General features: G+C 35.3%; 1 protein-coding gene across 27 annotated transcripts in view; it reads left to right on the top strand.

Annotated features, from left to right (window-relative positions):
• The window catches only part of BAZ2B (bromodomain adjacent to zinc finger domain 2B), a 335,625-nt gene that overhangs the window by 33,736 nt on the left and 283,174 nt on the right, over positions 1-18,715 (top strand). For 2 of the 27 annotated variants that reach the window (XM_056793923.1, XM_056793917.1), the window contains exon 1: positions 11,848-12,096. The exons of the other annotated variants lie outside the window; for them this stretch is intronic. The gene's annotated coding sequence lies outside the window, so the exon portion shown is untranslated. Of the gene's footprint in view, positions 1-11,847; positions 12,097-18,715 lie in introns of those variants that run through there. 27 annotated transcript variants of the gene reach the window in all.

Here is an 18,715-nt window from a genome sequence, read left to right as displayed (position 1 = left end):
ATGTGTCCATCAGTAGTTTCAATAAAAACTTGTTTTTCTGTATATCTTTGTAAAGAAGTCATGCCTGTCTCCTCTCATGTTTAGTACTATTTGCTTATCATGTGAAAAGTGGTATTAGTATAATTACTTTGAATTAATATACTTTAGTTTCACATACATTGGAGAAACTGAAAATTTTGAAAGTTTGAGTGGAATGCATTACTTTGTCCAGAGGAAGAAATCCAAAGTCATGATAATGTTTTACAGATGTGAGTTAATATGGAAAAATGTTTGCCTAAAGAAGTTTCTTTTAGCTTGGAATATTACTTTAAAAAATTCATCCCTAAGCTTCTACTTTTTAACCTGATTCAACTTTTAAGACTGTTAAAGTTTGAAATATGGCTAGAAGTTTGGGGTTTTACTTTGTGTACTAGTACTTATTTTAATACTTAATTTATTTTAGTTAATTGTTTCTAATGGAAAAATATAATTAGTTAAGAAAGTGAAAAATATTCCCATTTGAATAAAACGGGGACATAATAGAATAATATGCGCACCCGCATGTTTTGCTAAATTTGTGTATCTATTGTTCCGTGTATTGGCAACAGGCATTTTAGACTAAAACAAGGATATGCCCTGTTCCTGCCCAAGGTTTAAAAAGAAAAGAGTATCAGTGGACATATCATGCCCAAGATAATGTTGGAGTAAAATGTTACCTCAGAAAAGCCTTGGAATCTTGGAAAGTTAATGAAAGTGAAGTTGATTTGCATAATCTAGATATAAAGTAGATTTTCTTCATTAAAGTTGAAATATACCACAAGTAAAAACATCTTATTTTTTCCACTAAATTTATAATGTATCATTGAATGGTAGTTTCTATTTAAATAGATTTTGGTGTGAGAAATTACAGGTGAAGTCATATTTGCAGTGCTTGGATAATGCAGAAGATTGACCAATTGATATTCTTGCTTAGTAGTAAAAACCTAGCAGCTCATGTGTATCAATTTAGTAAAAAGATGCATTTGAAGACCAACTAATGATTTTAGTTTAGCTCTCACCTACAAGTGTAATAGTTGTGCAGAAGATTATATTTAAAAGTTATAGATTATATTTTTGTGCCTTTTCCCCAGGTATATCCATTTTATATGGTCCATTTGGGGGGGAAATGGTAATGTTTGTGTCAAAGGGAAATTTGAAAGTGTTTGAAATGTGAAAGTAAATTTTTTTATACTGTTTATAGTCATAACCTTTCTAGTAATCAGAGTAGTAAGAATGTTAGTTATGATTCAAAATCCACTAATATTTTTACAAAATACCTCTAAAATAAAGTGAATGGTAGTGTTAAAAAATTTTATTTTAACTATTTAAGTGTAGTGTGAAAGCTTAAGATTTAAGCAGATCTTGGGATCAGAAGCCTAGAGTTGGAAGGGATTTCTCAGGCTCTCCAGTACAGCTCCTTCATTTTATAGTTTATTTTGGAGGACCCAACTATATTTTGTAATATAATCCTTCAGAAGTGAACCATATAATAAATCTTGATATTTTCTCTGTGGTCAATTGGTACAGCATAACCAGAAGCACAGGGACTGTGTGTGATGGGCTGGGATGCTTGTCCAGGGTTTTTTGGAAGTTGTTTAACTAATAAAAGTATGTGTTAAGAATAATCTCAACTTGAATCAGATTGTCTAGTCAAGTCAGAACATCTCATAGCAGTTGTAGGAAGAAAGCACAGATGCTAAATAAAGGGTTAGTCAATGTCACAGATCCATCATTTGCTTTCAAGTTCTCCTTTTAGACAAATGAAGTAGGTGAATTGTGCTAGCAGTGACATATTTATTTACTTACTCTTTGATTGCTTATTTACCAAGGGTGATAATTTTAATGACATTCACCCAAGTAAGTAACATGTTCTTACACATATATTATTGTTATACCTTAGATTGTGTTTTTTAGTAAATTGTTACTTTGACAAAAGACCAGGGTGATCATTTCATTTCATTTCAAGAACAAATGAGACTAAGTCCTATTCTCCATTTCAATATATTAATTTAATATTAAGAGAAGCAATACTGTCAAAATCACATAGAAAAGTGGCCCCAGTAGTCTGCACACAACACAGGCTTTGAGTTTGACACTTCTGGTGTAGTAGATAGAGAACTAGAATCAAAGGCAGGAAAACCTGAATTTGAGTTGTACCTCTCTGACACTGCTTGGGAAACTGAGCAAATCACTTAATCTCTCACCTGACAACCTCTCTGGGCCTGTGGGTTGTAGAGAAGTGCCAACCTGCCTTGGGAAAGAGTATTTGCTCGTTTGGGAGTTCTTCAAACCAGTGAAATTATGGGGCTAGTTGCTAGTTCTATTAAATATATCTCAAAGATAGATTGGTTAACTATTTTATAGATATAATAATGTGCTTAAGGTATTTCAAATAATCGTCACAAAATATACTGTTTTAAATCAGAAAAGGCAAATGTTTCAAAATGTATTTATCTGAGAAAGAACCTAAATTATATCAAGTGATTTTTTTTAATAAGCAATTTCTACCCCTTAATTTATTTGAACAGATAATAACATTTAAACACTTGAGTCCCATAACCCTTCATTCAGGTATAATAAGATTTTATTAACTAATTGAAATGATAATCTTTTTCTTATTTCAAATTAAATCAAAATTCTGGTTCACTCCAGTTAGGCTAGTTTCATAATAATAAGCTGTTGTGAATTGGCTCTTGATAGTAATTTACATCATTTTCCATTTGTTTATTAAACCATTCAACAATTCCTCATGTTTGTAATTATGAAATATTGTGATAAAACATAATAATAAAACATGGAGCAACTGGAATACCTGCTTGACTAAATATGGCACAAATAGTTTGGCAACATTTTAACCTGCTCAAATTTAGGTGGAGTTATAGTTGGGCTAGAACCCCAACTGGTCCTGCTGGGGTTGATGGAGTCTTAGGAGAGCATTTGTGTATGCATTAGTAAATGTACATTAGGGGATTTATTGAACTGGTTTTGGAGGACTCTATTAAAAAAGAAAGTTTTAAATAAGAGGTGAGAAGTAGTTGGACATAGGAAAGAGGTTAGTTGAACTTTTAGCAATAGCTTTTTTAAATTTATGAAAAAGAATTAGGAAAAAAAGAAATGAGATGTATGGCTTGGCTTGATTAGAGAAATATTATAAGGGAAAAGATGAAAATCAGTCTGTATGACAAAGCAACTAAATGTAGCCTTTGAAAACTGTGAAGGATAGGGTGAGGTATAAATTTCAGGGGTATAGTAGAATTTCAGTGACACTCACAGAATACCAAATGTACCAAAAGTTTTTTATGTTCCAGCCTAAGCAAATGAATAGTCTTTTATGAAGACAAATTTACATTCTTGCAACATTGAAACTTAACATACATCTTCATTTAATTGGTACATAATATAAAGGGTGTAAAATACTACATGAGTATAACTTAATTGGCTTTTGTTAAAAAAAGGTATATTTCCTATATTCTCTTATTCCTTTGTCATATGAATTGAGAACCTAATCAGAATTCCAAATCACATTTTGAAATGAGGTCCTAGATACCCACTCAAACTATACCATTAATAATTCACACTTAATTTTCTTCCTAAAACTTATGCATTTTAAAATAGATATACAGACTGGTCAGTGAGATATTCTTTATTTATGTATAAATTGTTTCCTGGAAATAAGCTTGCTATTTTCAGATGTGCAAAAAATGACTAAATTTTTAAAATTTAGACATTTTAAAATTAAGTGAATTATTTTAGTTGTCCTTTAGTTGCTAATATAAAAAGTACAAGTTGAAGTACTGAGAAAGCAAAATACTACTAATGTGTCATTTTATACATCTCAGTATTGTTTCTGCTAAAGTCAGCCAAACTTGGGCCAAGTTCTTCTGAATTTATTTATTCATGTATTTATTTACTTTTAAAAGCCCTTACCAAAGCAAAAAGCAGTAAGTACTAGGCAATGAGGGTTAAGTGACTTGCCCAGGGTCACAAAGCTAGGTAGTGTCTAAGGTCACATTTGAAACCAGGGCCTCCTGAGTCTGGACCTGGCTCTTAATCCACTGAGCTACCTAGCTGCCCCCTTCTTATGAAATTATAAGAAAAATAATTTATCCTTATAATTGGTGAGAACCAAATGCAAAAATTAATTTATAATTTTATAAGGTTAATTAAGCTCCTTTAAAAATATTAATGCAGCATCGTTGTATCTCATGTTTCAAGCTGTTGATTCACAGACGATCAACTCAGTGGTATTCGCACATTATGTGTAAGTGGAAGCATTTAATCAATCTACAAATACATATCAGACACCTATAATGCACTCGGTATTTTTTTGCAGTGCGAGTACAAAGACTATGTATAGTGAAGACAGTGCCAACCCTCAAGGAGTTTGAGGTCTACCTGAGGAGGCGACATTTACATGTATAGAGAGGTATATATATATATATATATATATATATATATATATATATATATATATATATATATATATATAATCAAAGGATTATTGATATGGGGGGTTGAGAGGAGGCTTCAGCAACAGTGATGATCAGGAAAGGCCTCTTGTTGGAGGAGATGGTTTTTAAACTGAACCCTGAAGGATTTGAGGATTTCTGAAGGGCAGAGAAACGATATATTTATTTCCAGTAGGAGGGAAAGGCACCAGCAGGAATTATGGTAGTTGTGAATGAGAGAATATCCAAGACTTGCTGATCTTTGATCTAATTGTATATTTGAAGATTTTGTAATATGACACTTATACTACATTAGATTCTGAAAAGCTGAGACTCTAAATCAAGTATCAGGATTGATTGAGACTGTTTAATATGAACTCCTTCATATTTTCTTTTCCATTTCCCTAGTCCTTTCAATGTCTTTCATTCCTCCTTCTCTCCTGGCTCCTCTGTGACCTTGCTCCATCAATTTGCCTCTCAGAAGGTATAAGGCCATTGTTTGTATTTTTTTTATACCCAGTGCCTAACAGTGCCTGATACATAGTAGGTATTCAGTAATGCTATTGATTGGTAGGAGAGTAATAACCTACAATGAGAAAAGTTCTTTTATTTCTTTTACTTGTTTTCTCTCTGCCACAAAAATTATCTTTAGATTGGAAGGGATAGACCAAAATAGCTATTAGGGAATTGATACTCAAGATAAGTAGAGATAATAGGATAGCATTAGCAACCCTTAATGAATTCCAGTCACCAGGCTCAGATGAGCTATATTCTGGAGTTCCAAAAGTACTGACTGGTGTGCTCACTCTCAGTGATCATGATTTTGGAAAGATAATGTAGAATGAAGGAGATACTAGAAGAGCTGAGAAAGGTAAATATCTTAGTTTTCAAAATAAGGTAATAGAAAGGAAATCTACACACTAAAGACCAATAAGTTTGATTTCATCTCCTGGCATGTATTAAAGTGTAAGCCATGTAACCTCCAGGGAATTATTTTCTCAACCCCAGGTTCACTTGGCACTAGTGAGTTGGGTCCTCAGCGCCTGGCTAGAAGAATCTCCAGGTGATTCTTTTAATGTCACCAGCTCAAACCTCCATTCTGATTCTCCTAATACCATATACCATTTATAACTCTTCCAATATCATGTGGCAGTGCCAATTAGTATCTTCCCAGAATCATTTAACCAGCTGATATTTCCTTTATATCATCAATAAGCAATTAGCATCACTTAGCTTTTACAAAAAAATATTTTCTGAGGAGCTATAGTCAAGCTAAAATTACAAACATATTCCCCTTAATTAGGACTCTCTTCTCTATATCCTTCTTCCTTGGGAAAGTGGGATCAAATGTGAAGTGGTAGCTACAAAAATTCCTCACACTAAGTTTACTTTTATATGTAAGTGAAATGCTTCCTTCCTTATATGATTTGATGTTCTATTGCTGACTAGATTGATTGGATGCCAGGCTGGGTCACTCAGGTCACTTCTCAAGGTTATCATGGCACTAATTTTTTTTCTTTATTAAGCCTGTCCTTAAAAAACAACAACAATGACTCAACATCCCTGCCTTTGGCCCTATTGTACCTACATATGCTCTTCTATCTTCTATCTTCATCTTACCTTTTACTCCTTGTCTTAGACAATAGACTTCAAGCCTACCTTTTTCTCATCAGATAATTCTCAATTCCTTGGAATCTAGTTTTGGTTTCCATTCATCAATTGAAATGGTTCTCCTCAAGTTCACTAATGCCCTCCTTATCAAATTCTGTAACTTAATAGTTATCATTTTTTCTACTGTACCATGTTATTTCTCAGATTCTTTTCTGCATCCTCATTATACACACATCTCTTAAACATGGGTAATTTCCAGAGTTCTTTATGTAGATACTCTCTGTCCTATTTATATCCTCATTCTCTTGATGATGTCTGCTCTCATTGCTTCCATTTTTGCCTTTATTCATGTTGACTCCTAAATCTGTGCCTCTTTTCTTCCCTTTGCCCCATCCCTTCCCACTGCTCCAGTCCCTTATTTCCAACTAACCTATTGGGTACTTCTAACCTGGATGTCCCACAACATTTCTTTAACATGTCTAAAACAGAAAAAATAATAAAACTTTCCATTCTATTCCTCCTTACCACAGTCCAAATAATCTTACTATGCAATCTTATCCTAGCATGAGAGACACGACTTTAGAATCAGGAACTAGATTCAAATCCTATTCTTTAAGATCTGAGTGATCTTGGACAAGTTATTTTGCCTCTCTTTGCCTCAATTTCTTTATCTCTAAAATGAAGGCATTGGATTGGTGACTTTTAAGATTCCTTATAACTCCGTATGCATAATCTTATGATCGTTTGTATTCATCATTTTCCCCTCAAGAATCTTGAGTAGCTCTCAGCTATTTAAAGAATATTTAAACTCTTCATTTAAATATTCAAGGTCCTACTCCATTTGGATCCAACCTTCATGCCTAGCAGCTTTTAGGAAGTCAAATAACTTACTACCCAGCAGTAACTATGCTTCCTTCTTGTATGGTACAATCCATAAACAGGGGCAGTTTAAAATAAATCTATTAAATCTGAGTCAGTTGAAAAGTCCTGGTGTCTTCTCTCTAGTGGCCTTCAAGTGAAAACCTTGTGATCCCATATTAGCAAGAGTACATTGGTAAATGTTTAACAACTGACTCTCCAAAATAAATTTAATTTGCATTATTAATATTTCTCCATCTCTTTTTTAAGATTATCATTGGCATATTTTAATATAATATGTAGGTTGGAAAGTGTATGTAATGTTTTCCCAAAATGACATATTTTTAGATGTATATATATTATTTTTAAATTTTATTTAATTGATTAAGAAAAATTTTCCATGGTTACATAATTCATGTTCTTTCCCTCCCCTCCTTCCACCCTCCTCCTGTAGCCAATGTGCAATTCCATTGGGTTTTACATGTGAAAATGACATATTTTTAGAATCATTAATTTTAGTTTCAAAAAGTAAAAATAAGATTATACAAGTCTATATAATTTGCCTAATGTGTTATATTAGTAATAGCTTACATTTATATAGCAATTTTTTAGAAAAAAATGCTTTAAACATTATCTTGGTACAAAAATGTTGCAATGTGGGTGGTGTAAATATTAGCATTCCTTTTTTATAGATGAGGAAACAGAAGTTGAATGGTTTGCCAGATAATATGGGCTATAGAAATGATATGTGGTAGAACTGGGAATCAAGCCCAGGTTTCCTGACTTCCAAGGTCAGTGCTCTTAAAATACAGTTGCTTGAAAATTGCCAGAATCTATTGCCTGCAAAGATTTACTTAAATTAGTGCTTGGGCTCCTGGTGTCTTCTCTCTAGTGGCCTTCAAGTGAAAACCTTGTGATCCCATATTAGCAAGAGTACATTGGTAAATGTTTAACAACTGACTCTCCAAAATAAATTTAATTTGCATTATTAATATTTCTCCATCTCTTTTTTAAGTCTAGGCAATCAACAAAAAATAAATCAAGTTCTGATTTGTAGCTTTTGTGGATTTCCAAGGAGTAGATGTTCAGTCTGAAAATTTTAAAGTTGAATCATGAGAGGCCCATGAACTGGCTCCAGCATGACATTGCATTGGGAATATCATAGAAGGAATTTTTGGTTATATACAGCTTGGACAAGTTGTCATCTGACATCTCATTCAGCCTTTAGATTTTCCGATTTGGGGTATCCAATAATTTTTTCCATGTGTGTTAGTTGCTATTCAGAAGAATCACAGACTTGAAGTCTGCAATAGAAAACTTTATTTGAGGTTTTAATAATAGAAAAAGCTTTAGAATTTGACTTTATTTTAAACAATGCCATAAAATATTGTAGTTTTATACTTTGTCATAGAGCATCTGGATGGAGGGCATTCTGAATATAATTTTCATTTCAGGACAGAATTTAAAAACCAAATTGCAGCAAGCTAAGGGGGAAGAACCCATAATCCGTAACTCCCCCTATGTCAAAAGTATCCCAATCTTGTCCAGACCTAGATCCTCTAGATCCTGTCCAGACCTAGATCCTCTAGATCTTGTCCAGACCTAGATCCTCTAGAGCAGCAGTTCTCAACCTCTCAATTTGTAGCAATGAGAATACATAATGCATATCAGGTATTTACATTTCGAATCATAACTGTAGCAAAATTACAGTTTTGAAGTAGCCACCAAAATAATTTTTTGGTTTGGGGTCACTGCAACATGAGGAACTGTATTGCGGGGTCACAGCATTAGAAAGGTTGAGAACCACTGCTCTAGAGTATAGACTCTTTGAGGAGAATGTCATATATTTTTGTATTTTTTCCAAGTATAGATATGGCTATATTATATATTAAGTGTACTAGTATACTCAGTACATTAGTATTCCTACGTGCTTATTAATTAATTAAATTTGATAGGCTTCAAATTAAACCAGTGTCAAATTTCTTATGCTGCTCTGCACAAAGGCTCTATAAAACAACTTTATTGATTGCCCTAATGTACTTTTTAAAATGTAATTTTTAAAAGTAAACTTTACTTGGAATTAAATTTGTAAGGCACTAAAGTAAATATTCTACAATGGCTTGGCCAAAGATAAAATCCAACCTTCTTACCAAAGCCCTCCATGATCTGGCCCCAGTCTGAGGGTCTAGCTTTATCTACACTTGTCCTGTGCTCCAGCCAAACTGGGTAACTTAATAGTCATATATCATGTATTTTGTCACTTCTGTGTTCTTCCCTTTGCCTAGAAGAGTGGTATCAAACTCAAATAGAAGCAAGTCCAGAAAACAGAACATAACACCTCAGTGTTGACCTCACCTCCTCACTCTGATTCTCAGTCAGACTATATATAAAATTGATTGCCAAATCTTATTGTTTCCACTACCTCAAGAACATCTTTTATATCTATTCTCTCTTCTCTTTACTCATATATACCCCCACCACATCCATTCAGGTCCTCAAATCCTCTCCACTAGATTATTTTAGTAGCTTCTGAATTGGTCTTCCCCTCAGGTTCCTTTCTTCTTCAATTCACACCATACAAAGCTGCCAAAATGATATTTACTAAAATGAGCAGGTCTGACCTTGTCTTATTTCATTTAGTAAACTCCAGTGGCTCCGTATATCTCTAGGATCAAATGTAAACTCCTTTGCCTGTCGTTTTAAGTTCTTCACAATTTGTTTCTAACTTTTTTTTTTCTACGTGATTACACGTTATCTTGGTTAATGCACTCTCTGGTCCAACTTTTTTCATTTTGCTCCTCCTCCTCTTGGCTTTACCTTTTTATTGGCTTTGCCTCTTGTCTGGACTCTAGACCCTTCTCATCTAGGACTCTTGGAATCTCTGCTTTCTTTCAAGGCTCAATACCCCTTCCCCACCCCCACCTTTCCTGGCCCCCCAGCTTTGTGTGTAAGTTTCCTCTTCTCTTATGATGTAAGTTCCTGGAGGGCAGACATTTCTTTTTCTCTTTGTGTTCTCAGGGCCTACCATGATGTCTGGGGCTTGGTAGATGTATAAATGCTTGTGATAATATTAGTTAGTTGTTTCTACCCAGATATAAAGACTTCAGTTTTTGAACCTGATCTCTTATTCTCCCAGCTGCCATAGCTGATATAGTGTTTCAGGTATCACATTGGGACCTCAGGAATTCTATTTCTCTTCTACCTCTTTACTAAAGCCTGGGAAAGGCATTTCACTTCTCAAGCCTCAGTTATCTTATCTGTAAAAAGCATTTTGCATGGTGGTTACCTAGCCCTAAGAAAGAGAAAGATTACATAAATAATAATTATCATTTTGAACTATTTCTTCTGTTTAGTAGAGCTACATTGCCTATAACAGAACAAAGGCCAATAATTCAATTCCACGTATGCTTCTAGTAACAGTATGAAACTGCTTAATTTCTTTAGTTGGATAGTTAGCGACACAAACAAGGTGGTTAAAAATGCTTTCTATCTCTCCTTGGAAATGGTAGGAAACATGATAGGGACTCATCCTCCCTTCTTTGCCTGAACCAAATAGGAGAGCTGTATAAATGAAGATAACTAAAAGAGGCATAGTTTAGAAATGCTAAATGGGAAAAGAGATAGGAAATTTTTATGATTATTGATAATGTAATATTGAAATAGCATCAGTGGCCCAATTTAAGATGACAAAAATGAGATTTAAGGTTTCCAGGCACATAGTCAAAAAGTGTCAAATAGCTAAATAGAGCTAACACCAAGAACTGTTATTTTTTAACCCTTTCCTTCCATCTCAGAACCAATACTATGTATTGATTCTAAGGCAGAAGAGTGGCAAGGACTAAGCAATGGAGGTTAAGTAACTTGCCCAGGGTCATAGCTAGGAAGCGTCTATGGCCAGATTTGAACCCCAGATCTGCCTGTCTCTAGGCCTGGCTCTCTATCCACTTGCCACCTAGCTCCCTCTATCACGTTCTTTTAAAGTCCAGACAAATTGACTCTTCCTAGTGTACATTGCTGCCTATCACATGCTACATACCCCAAACTAATCTACAAACATTTATGAAATGCCTGTTCTATGCCAGACACTATTCCAGTCACTACCCTCAAGAAGTCTACTTTCTTTTGAGGAAGGGGAGATAGAATACAGTTATATACATGTGTGGAACGGAGAAGGACCCAAAAAACTTTGGGATTTAGGAAAGGCCTCTTGAAGGCCATAGTACTTAAGTTGAACCTTGGGTGGAAGCTAAGGGTTCCAAGAGGTAGAGATGAGGAAGTCAAGGGGAATAGTGTAGGCAGGAGCATGTAGGCAGAAGATTGAATATCATGGAAAAATAGGAAGTAGTCTGGTTTGGCTGAAATGTAGAATGTATGAGGTGAGGTAATGTATAATAAGCCTGGAAAGAGAGGATGGAGACAGTTTATGAACCTGTGTTTGTGTTTTTACTAGAATCTATGGGGAGCAGCTGATGCTTCTTGAGCAGAGAACTGACATGGGCTGGCCTATTTAAGAATATTTGGTAACTGTAGAGTGAATGTAGTGGAGAGAGGAGAGCCTGGGTACAGGGACACTAAATAGGAGGCTGTAGTAGTCCAGATGAAAGGTCATAAAGGCTTCTTAAACTATAGGAGCCATATTCACTGAAAGGGACAGATTAGATTGTAAGGGGTGTTGTGGAGATAGAATTGATAAACCTTTGCAATTGGTTGGTCCTGGACAGTGAATGAGAGTACAATGTAAACGATGACTCCTTGCTCGCAGACTTAGGTGACTAGAAGAATAGTGGTGCCTTTAACAAAAATGGGAAAATTGGGAGGAAGGGCAAGTTTGGGGGGGGGGGATGAGTTCTGTTTTGGTCATATTGAGTTTGAGGGGCCTATGAAATATCTAGGTGCACAGACCCAGCAGAAAGTTGGTGACAGGGGACTGGAGCTCAGAAGAGATATGAAGGCTGGATATGTAGATCTGAATAGAGGTGATAGTTGTATCCATGGGAGCCGATGAGATCATCAAGAAAGAGAATGTGAAGAGAGGAGAGAGAGGCTAGAATAGAGTCTGATATAAACTCATGTATAGGATGTAGATTATGTTCTTGGAAAAGAGATGGATGATAATAGTTCAGAAAGAGAAACAGGAGAGAGCAGTGTCAGGAAAACCCAGGTAGGAGAGAATATCCAGTAGGAATGGGATAGTTGTCAATGTTATATGCCAGAGATAAGTTAAGAAAGATAAGGACTGGAGAAAGGCCAATTGGATTTAGAAATAAAGAAATCATTGGGGATCTTGTAGAGATATATTTTAGATTAAAAGTAGCCTGACCTAAAAGGGATTCAGAAATAAATGGTAGGTGAGAAAGTAAAGGCAATTACATAGATAGCTAGGAATTACATCATTAAAGAGAGGACAATATAGTATTTCTAATTTTGCTGAAAAGCCACTTTGGGTCTATATTTCATTCTTAGTCAAAGTGAAAGTCAGTTTACAATATTTCTTTGCTTGGTGATCTTTTTGATCTTTGTAGTTCAAACAAACTGGAATTACAAACTAGTTCTAGCTTGCCTGATCTATTTATGAAATTCTTAGAAGTATATTCCATTCTGCTACCCTTAATAAAAATTAAATAATTTAAAGTGGTAATGACCGTAGATGTTTAATTCAGCTTTTTTGCTCAGTTAGGCAGTCCTTCTACAACATGAAAAAACCAAAACTATGGAAAACAAAGTATAAAGGAATATTGGGTAAAGGAGATGGAGGACCTGTGTTCTAATCAAAGATTAGATTGCATGAATCTTGAGATTTCTTCCAACAGTAACAATACTATTATTCTATTATTTATTTAAGTGTTATACCTTACTTACTTTCCAAAACTAGTTTACAAAATGAAATGGGTTAATACAGAAGAATTAGAAAAACAAATGGAACAAAATAGTTAAATGAGCAGAGGGATAAATATTATAGGGCACTTGAGATTAATTAATTACTGCAGTTGATTAAATTTAGCTTTGAATTTACTCGTGTCTAGAGGAAATTAGAAACACATTACTATATAGTTCTCTTTGATAATAGGAAGCATATTTACACAAGAAAAACTTTGTCTATGGAGAGGAATTAGATAACATACAATCTTTAGATTAGATAACAAACATACAATACAACAAACCCAATCAACTGTGGTTTTTACAAAAGATACTGAAATGTTCAAATATGTTGTTCTGATGTTGAATCTCCATAGAAACTTGTAGCATAGCATTACATTGTAACTGAAAGAATTTCTATGGGATTACTAAGATAATGTGACCTGGGTTTGTTGTTTTTATAATTGAATATAGCATAAAATTTAAAGAATCTAGAGGAATAAGTAGTTGATATCTTAGATGTTGTAGCTGGAAATGACAGGTGTTTCAGTGACCATTAAATTGTCTTTCTCAAATATTAGATATGTCAGATGAGCCTTTTACAAGTGATAGATTCTAGTCAGTTTGTAGTTTAATTTTATAAGTGCATAAAGTACCGCTATACATACCATTATAAAAAAATGCTTTAGACATTGGAGAGGCAAGTAATTGTATTTCATTTGTAACTTTACTTTTGTTCTTGCTCAGACGTAGACCAGTTCACCTAAACATGAACATAGTTTGCATGGTTTCTTGGCTTGGGTGGACAATATTTTTCTCAAAAAAGAGTTTTGAATCTGACTAGGCAGTTTATAGAAGTATTTTGTTGAAACCAGAATTCTGTGACATATCATTACTCAGAAACAATGGTTGACTTGAAAAAGACTAAGTTAACTGCTTATTACCAGTTAGTTGCTTTGACTGACAGAACCTCATTATGACTTGTGAGTAAAACATCTGATTTGGAGACCTGCTTCCTAATGGACTTATCTGCCAAATACACACCCAAATAGGCAGAAGATCTGACCTCCTGGATGGGGTTATTGGACTTAAATTTGAATGTTGGAGTTTATGTGCAGGGAATAAAAAAATAAAGACATTCTTCAAAAAACATGACAAGACCAAGTCAAATGTGCCCTTTAATGCTTTGTGATTTCAATGCAAAGGAGAGGATTACAAATGCTATGTTAAAAAATATGGTTCAGAATTAAGAAATTTAAAAAAGGCTGAAGATCTGTGCATTTTAAAGAGCCTCTCACCTGCATATCATGGAAATTTTCTTCTGTAAGAGTCAGACATTTCTAGATGTGGCAAACTCTGAAACATATAACAAAAAAAAGGAAACATTTTACTCTCAATTACAATTGAACAAATATTTTATTAAACAACTGCTATATGTTATGCACTTGGAACACAGGGGAAAATGAAATTGTCCATGGAGCTTACATACTCTTAGGAGTAAATGCTCCCTGTTTACATATAAGTGAATACAAAATCTGTACAAAGTAACCCTGAGGTAATTTAGGGTGTGGGAAAGGAACTAACAGACAGAAAAGGAGTGATTTCAAAACAAGCTAAATAGTCACATCAGCAACCTGAGACAAAAATTAGCATCAGAAGAAAAGATAAAGATGTGATTATGAAATGAGGCAATTGCATTATTTCCAAGTATGACTTTTTAAAGCAGCCTGTTGATTATGAAAATAATTAGTACCTATACTAAGAGTGTCATTGATGAAGTTGTGAGAAGATGGGTTTTGACAATTTCCCTTTAAGCTGCGTGGCTCTGTAGCAGTGATGGTGAACCTTTTAGACTGTGTGCCATCCCCTCATATCCCCCAGTGTCGGGTACATGTCCCCTTGCCCGTTATCCCACACAACGGAGGGAGGAAGCACTCCCATTTGGCTGTTAGGGAGAGGGGTGGGTGAAATGAAAAAAATGTCCTCAGCACAGGTGAAGGGGGGAAGGGAATGCCCTAAGCACTCAACTCCCCTTCAGCTCTGCCACCTATGAGTTGCCCACCTTACCTCCTGTGTGCTCCCATTGAGCTGCTGGTTAGAGGAGTGAGTGATATGAAAAAATATCATCAGTCATGGTGGAGAGTGGGAAAGGAGCTGTTCTGCCTGAGTAATTCTGCCTTTCTAGTAACAAACTTTTGGGGGGGGGTGTCAGTGTGCATGCCCAAAGAGATCACTCTTCATGCCATCTTTGGCATCAGTGCCATAGGTTCCCCATCACTGCTCTATAGTGTCTCTTTAGTGAGATCCATGATCTCTGAAGGGATTGGTCTTGTAACACACAGAAGAATATGTATTTCTCATATTATGAAATGCAGTTCAATAAGTTAGCCCATTGATTTAGACTATATCAGTACATTCTGAATAGGCCCTTGAGGTGGACAGTGATCAGACCCCAGAATTCAATAGAAGGAAGAGAGCAGGTTATATTGTGCTTAAGAATTTCTCTGTATTTTCAATGGTTCCCTGCTTCTCTCTATAACCAGAACTTGCCTTCTAATAAATACAAATGCTCTTCCAGTGGTATTGGGAAAAGTAGCTGACTCAGGTAGATTGTTAGAAGCAACACAGTTTTAAAGATCAAGGGATCTGAGGGAAAGGGGAAAATACCAAAAGAGTGAAAAAAATCTTGAACTTTATTAACAAAAGGGAAATTGACTGAAAACATCAATAAATAAAATGCATATGTCTACTTTCCCATCTAAATAAAATTTTCATAAGAATAATCTATACACACAGTGTCAGCATTGTTAAAGAAGGAATTTAATGGGAACAGGCAGACTTTTGAAAACAGTATGTTAACAGTCAAACAATGTAGAGAATAAAAAATCACATTGTTTATTGTTTGTTGATTATTTTAATTAAAGATTTGATAAAGACCCTTTCTGAAAGGCTTTCTTTCCAGCAAAGTATTTCCTAGGCACATGTCAAAATATCTTTCAAGGAATCTTTTATAATAACTGAGATCATTTTGTTCAGTGTCACTGTGATCATTAGTATCATCAATTAAAGTGAAAACAGGAAGAAGTTTGCTCCACGCTGGTGTTTGCCACTATCATATAGTGGAGGAAATCTAGTGCACAGTACACATTAAGGTATATAAGTATACATTCCCTGTGGAAGATGAGTTCTTCAAAATCTCCTCTGTGGACTGATTCATCAAGCCCTGAACAGTTGTCACTTCTTAAATGAAATCCATAAAAACACTAGTTCAAAGTTTAGTCTAACTAGTCACATGAAAAGCCAAGTAGGTGAAGAATGCCTGCAATTAAAAGGACAATTCACAGAGTTTATTCAAATATGTGTATATAGAATACGTGAATCTGCATATGTATATCTATATATATCTCATGATGAGATGCTACAAATATCCTTGAGTTGGGTCATGAAATGGAGAGGAGGAGTAGGAAGAATGCAAATTAGATCACTTTGTCAAGATACACATTCCCTGAGGCTTTTTATCTGTTGGGCCTGGTCTTTGGTTTTCTCCTGGTAGCCTTATTTTGAACACCTTCCTTTTACAATGAACAAAAAGTCTTTTAGGACCATGATCCTAAAGGTGACATCAAAGAAGAGGCCTCATCTAGCTTACATTTGGGAGTTCAGAGCGCTGACTGCCTCCTTGCATAGAATAAGCACCATGAAGAAAGGACTCATTACCTGGGTTTCTAGCCCCTATTCCCTTTAGGATAGAAAAGTTCTTTCCCCTTTAGTCAGTTATCTGCTACTGTGACCCTCAGTCCATTTCTCAATCCCAGGTGCTTTTTCCTTTTCTTCCTACAGCTGTTATTGTGTGAGAATTATGCCTTTCAGTATTTTTTTCTTATAAGCTCAATTTTAGTTACACTATATCTGGAGCATAATTTCTTATTGAAAAATTTGTGGGGAAAAAACGGACCATCTTTCTATTATGTGATTCTCTCCTTAATAGTGTATAATTTTTAGCTACTTCACCACTTCTTAATGTGATTACTTTCCTCTAGTTGTATACTAGTTTAAAAGTATTCCTGATGAACACACTTCTAAAAGAGTGCTTAATTTGCAGTCAAGAGACTCCTGGATTCAATCTAGTAATGTTTACTAGCCATTATGGCCTTGAGCAAGTTGCCTAACCTAGCTGAGCCTCTGTTTCCTTGTCTGCTAAGTGAGCATAGTAATATTCATGCAATCTACTTCACAGGGTTTGTTTTAAACCCTTATCTTCCATTTTAGAATCAATACACTGTATATTAGTTCCTAAGTAGAAGAGTGATAGGGGCTAGGCAATGGGGGTTAAGTGACTTGCCTAGTGTCACAAAGCTAGGAAGTTTCTGAGGCCACATTTGAACCCAGGACCTCCTGTCTCTAGGTCTGGCTCTAAATCCTCTGAGACACCCAGCTGTCCCCTACTTCATAGGTTTGTAGGGATCAAGTGAGGTAGTATAGTGTTGATAATATGCTTTTTGTAAACCATAAGCTATTATTTATTCCAAATGTCTATCCAGTGCAGAAGATGATATGCTTTTGGTTATCTGCATTATGGGCCTCTGTACTTCTATTAATGAAGCCTAAGATTAAATTAAAATTTTAGTAGTCATTCAATAGTTGATTTTAATTGATTTATAATCAGTCAGAGCTTTTTCTTGCTTACTTTCTACTTTTGCTAAAACAAAACACCTTCATTCTATAACTATGGAATTTTTTAAAAGATCTTAATGTAGGACTCATCCCAGTTGATTTTCATCTTTTGGCCCAGGATTCCAGTCAACTAATTCTCTGAAATTTCAGAATGTTGTAGTTAGAGGGTTTTGAGACAGAAAGAATCTTAGAAATAGTTAACTCCAACCATTTCATTTTATAGCAGATGAATGTTGTAAGGGCTAAAAATGAGGGGTTTGACTAAAATATGAGAATTCTAAATTAATATCATGGTCTCTGATTAAAAATATTATAAGTCAAGTCAAGTGACTTTTAATAGCTTTTATTTACAAAGAGGTGGAAAGAGTTAAAGTAGAGAAATGTAAGAAGAGGGTATAGAAAATGTCTAGTCTGTCACCCTAAATGTTGCTCTGGTGTCTGGCTCAGCCCCAGCAGGGCTCCTTAACCCTAAGCCAGGGGACTTGGTGATGTCTTATACAAAGGTTCCACCAACCCAGCCTCCTCCAGGAGAAAGAGGCCTCTCCAGAACTAATCTCCCCAGAAGCCAGAAAAGGAAGGCTAGCTACTCAGTCACCCAAGACAAAGTCCAAAGGAGATATGATCCAAAGCCACCTCCAAGAGACAAGTCCAAGAGCTAAGGTCCCAAGTTGAAGTCAAAGTCCAAGTCCAAAGAGACCTCCAAGAGGCAGGTCACCAGCCAAAGCTCCAAGCTGAAGATTCAAGCCAAAGACCGGACTTTTTATAGTCCTTTTTTTCCACATCACTTCCTGTCCCTTCCTCTCTTCACAGGGGCCAATCACAGCTTCCAAATTGCCTAGTACTGCGTGAGGGGGTGGGAGGAATGGGATGGTGTCTGTGGGGTCTACCTCTCATCCTCTGAAGGTGTAAACTCTTATCAAAGGATTCACAAGTTTCTGACTGATTGAGTTAAAAGGGTGTAGTTCTCTAAGTAAGTGACTTGCGAATTCTCTTACTTGATGGCTAACGAGGTGTTAAGTAGGGGTTTCTTGGTTGATTAAGTCAAAATAGACAAAGAAAATAAAGAATTCCCATTCATAATGTGAAGCCAAGAGAGGTTAATATGTGCAGGATAGAAAGCTGAATGTCAGAATCTGGCCTGAAACCAAGCTCAATGTATATAAATCTCAAGCAGAATACTACTCACTTTTATTTGGCAATCAATTTTATTTAATATTCCTCTCTAATATTTAATATAACAGGAAACAGGG

The sequence above is a fragment of the Monodelphis domestica genome, chromosome 4 (assembly GCF_027887165.1).
Source record: "Monodelphis domestica isolate mMonDom1 chromosome 4, mMonDom1.pri, whole genome shotgun sequence".
Lineage (NCBI taxonomy): Eukaryota > Metazoa > Chordata > Mammalia > Didelphimorphia > Didelphidae > Monodelphis > Monodelphis domestica.
This window is presented reverse-complemented; position numbering and strand designations above follow the sequence as displayed.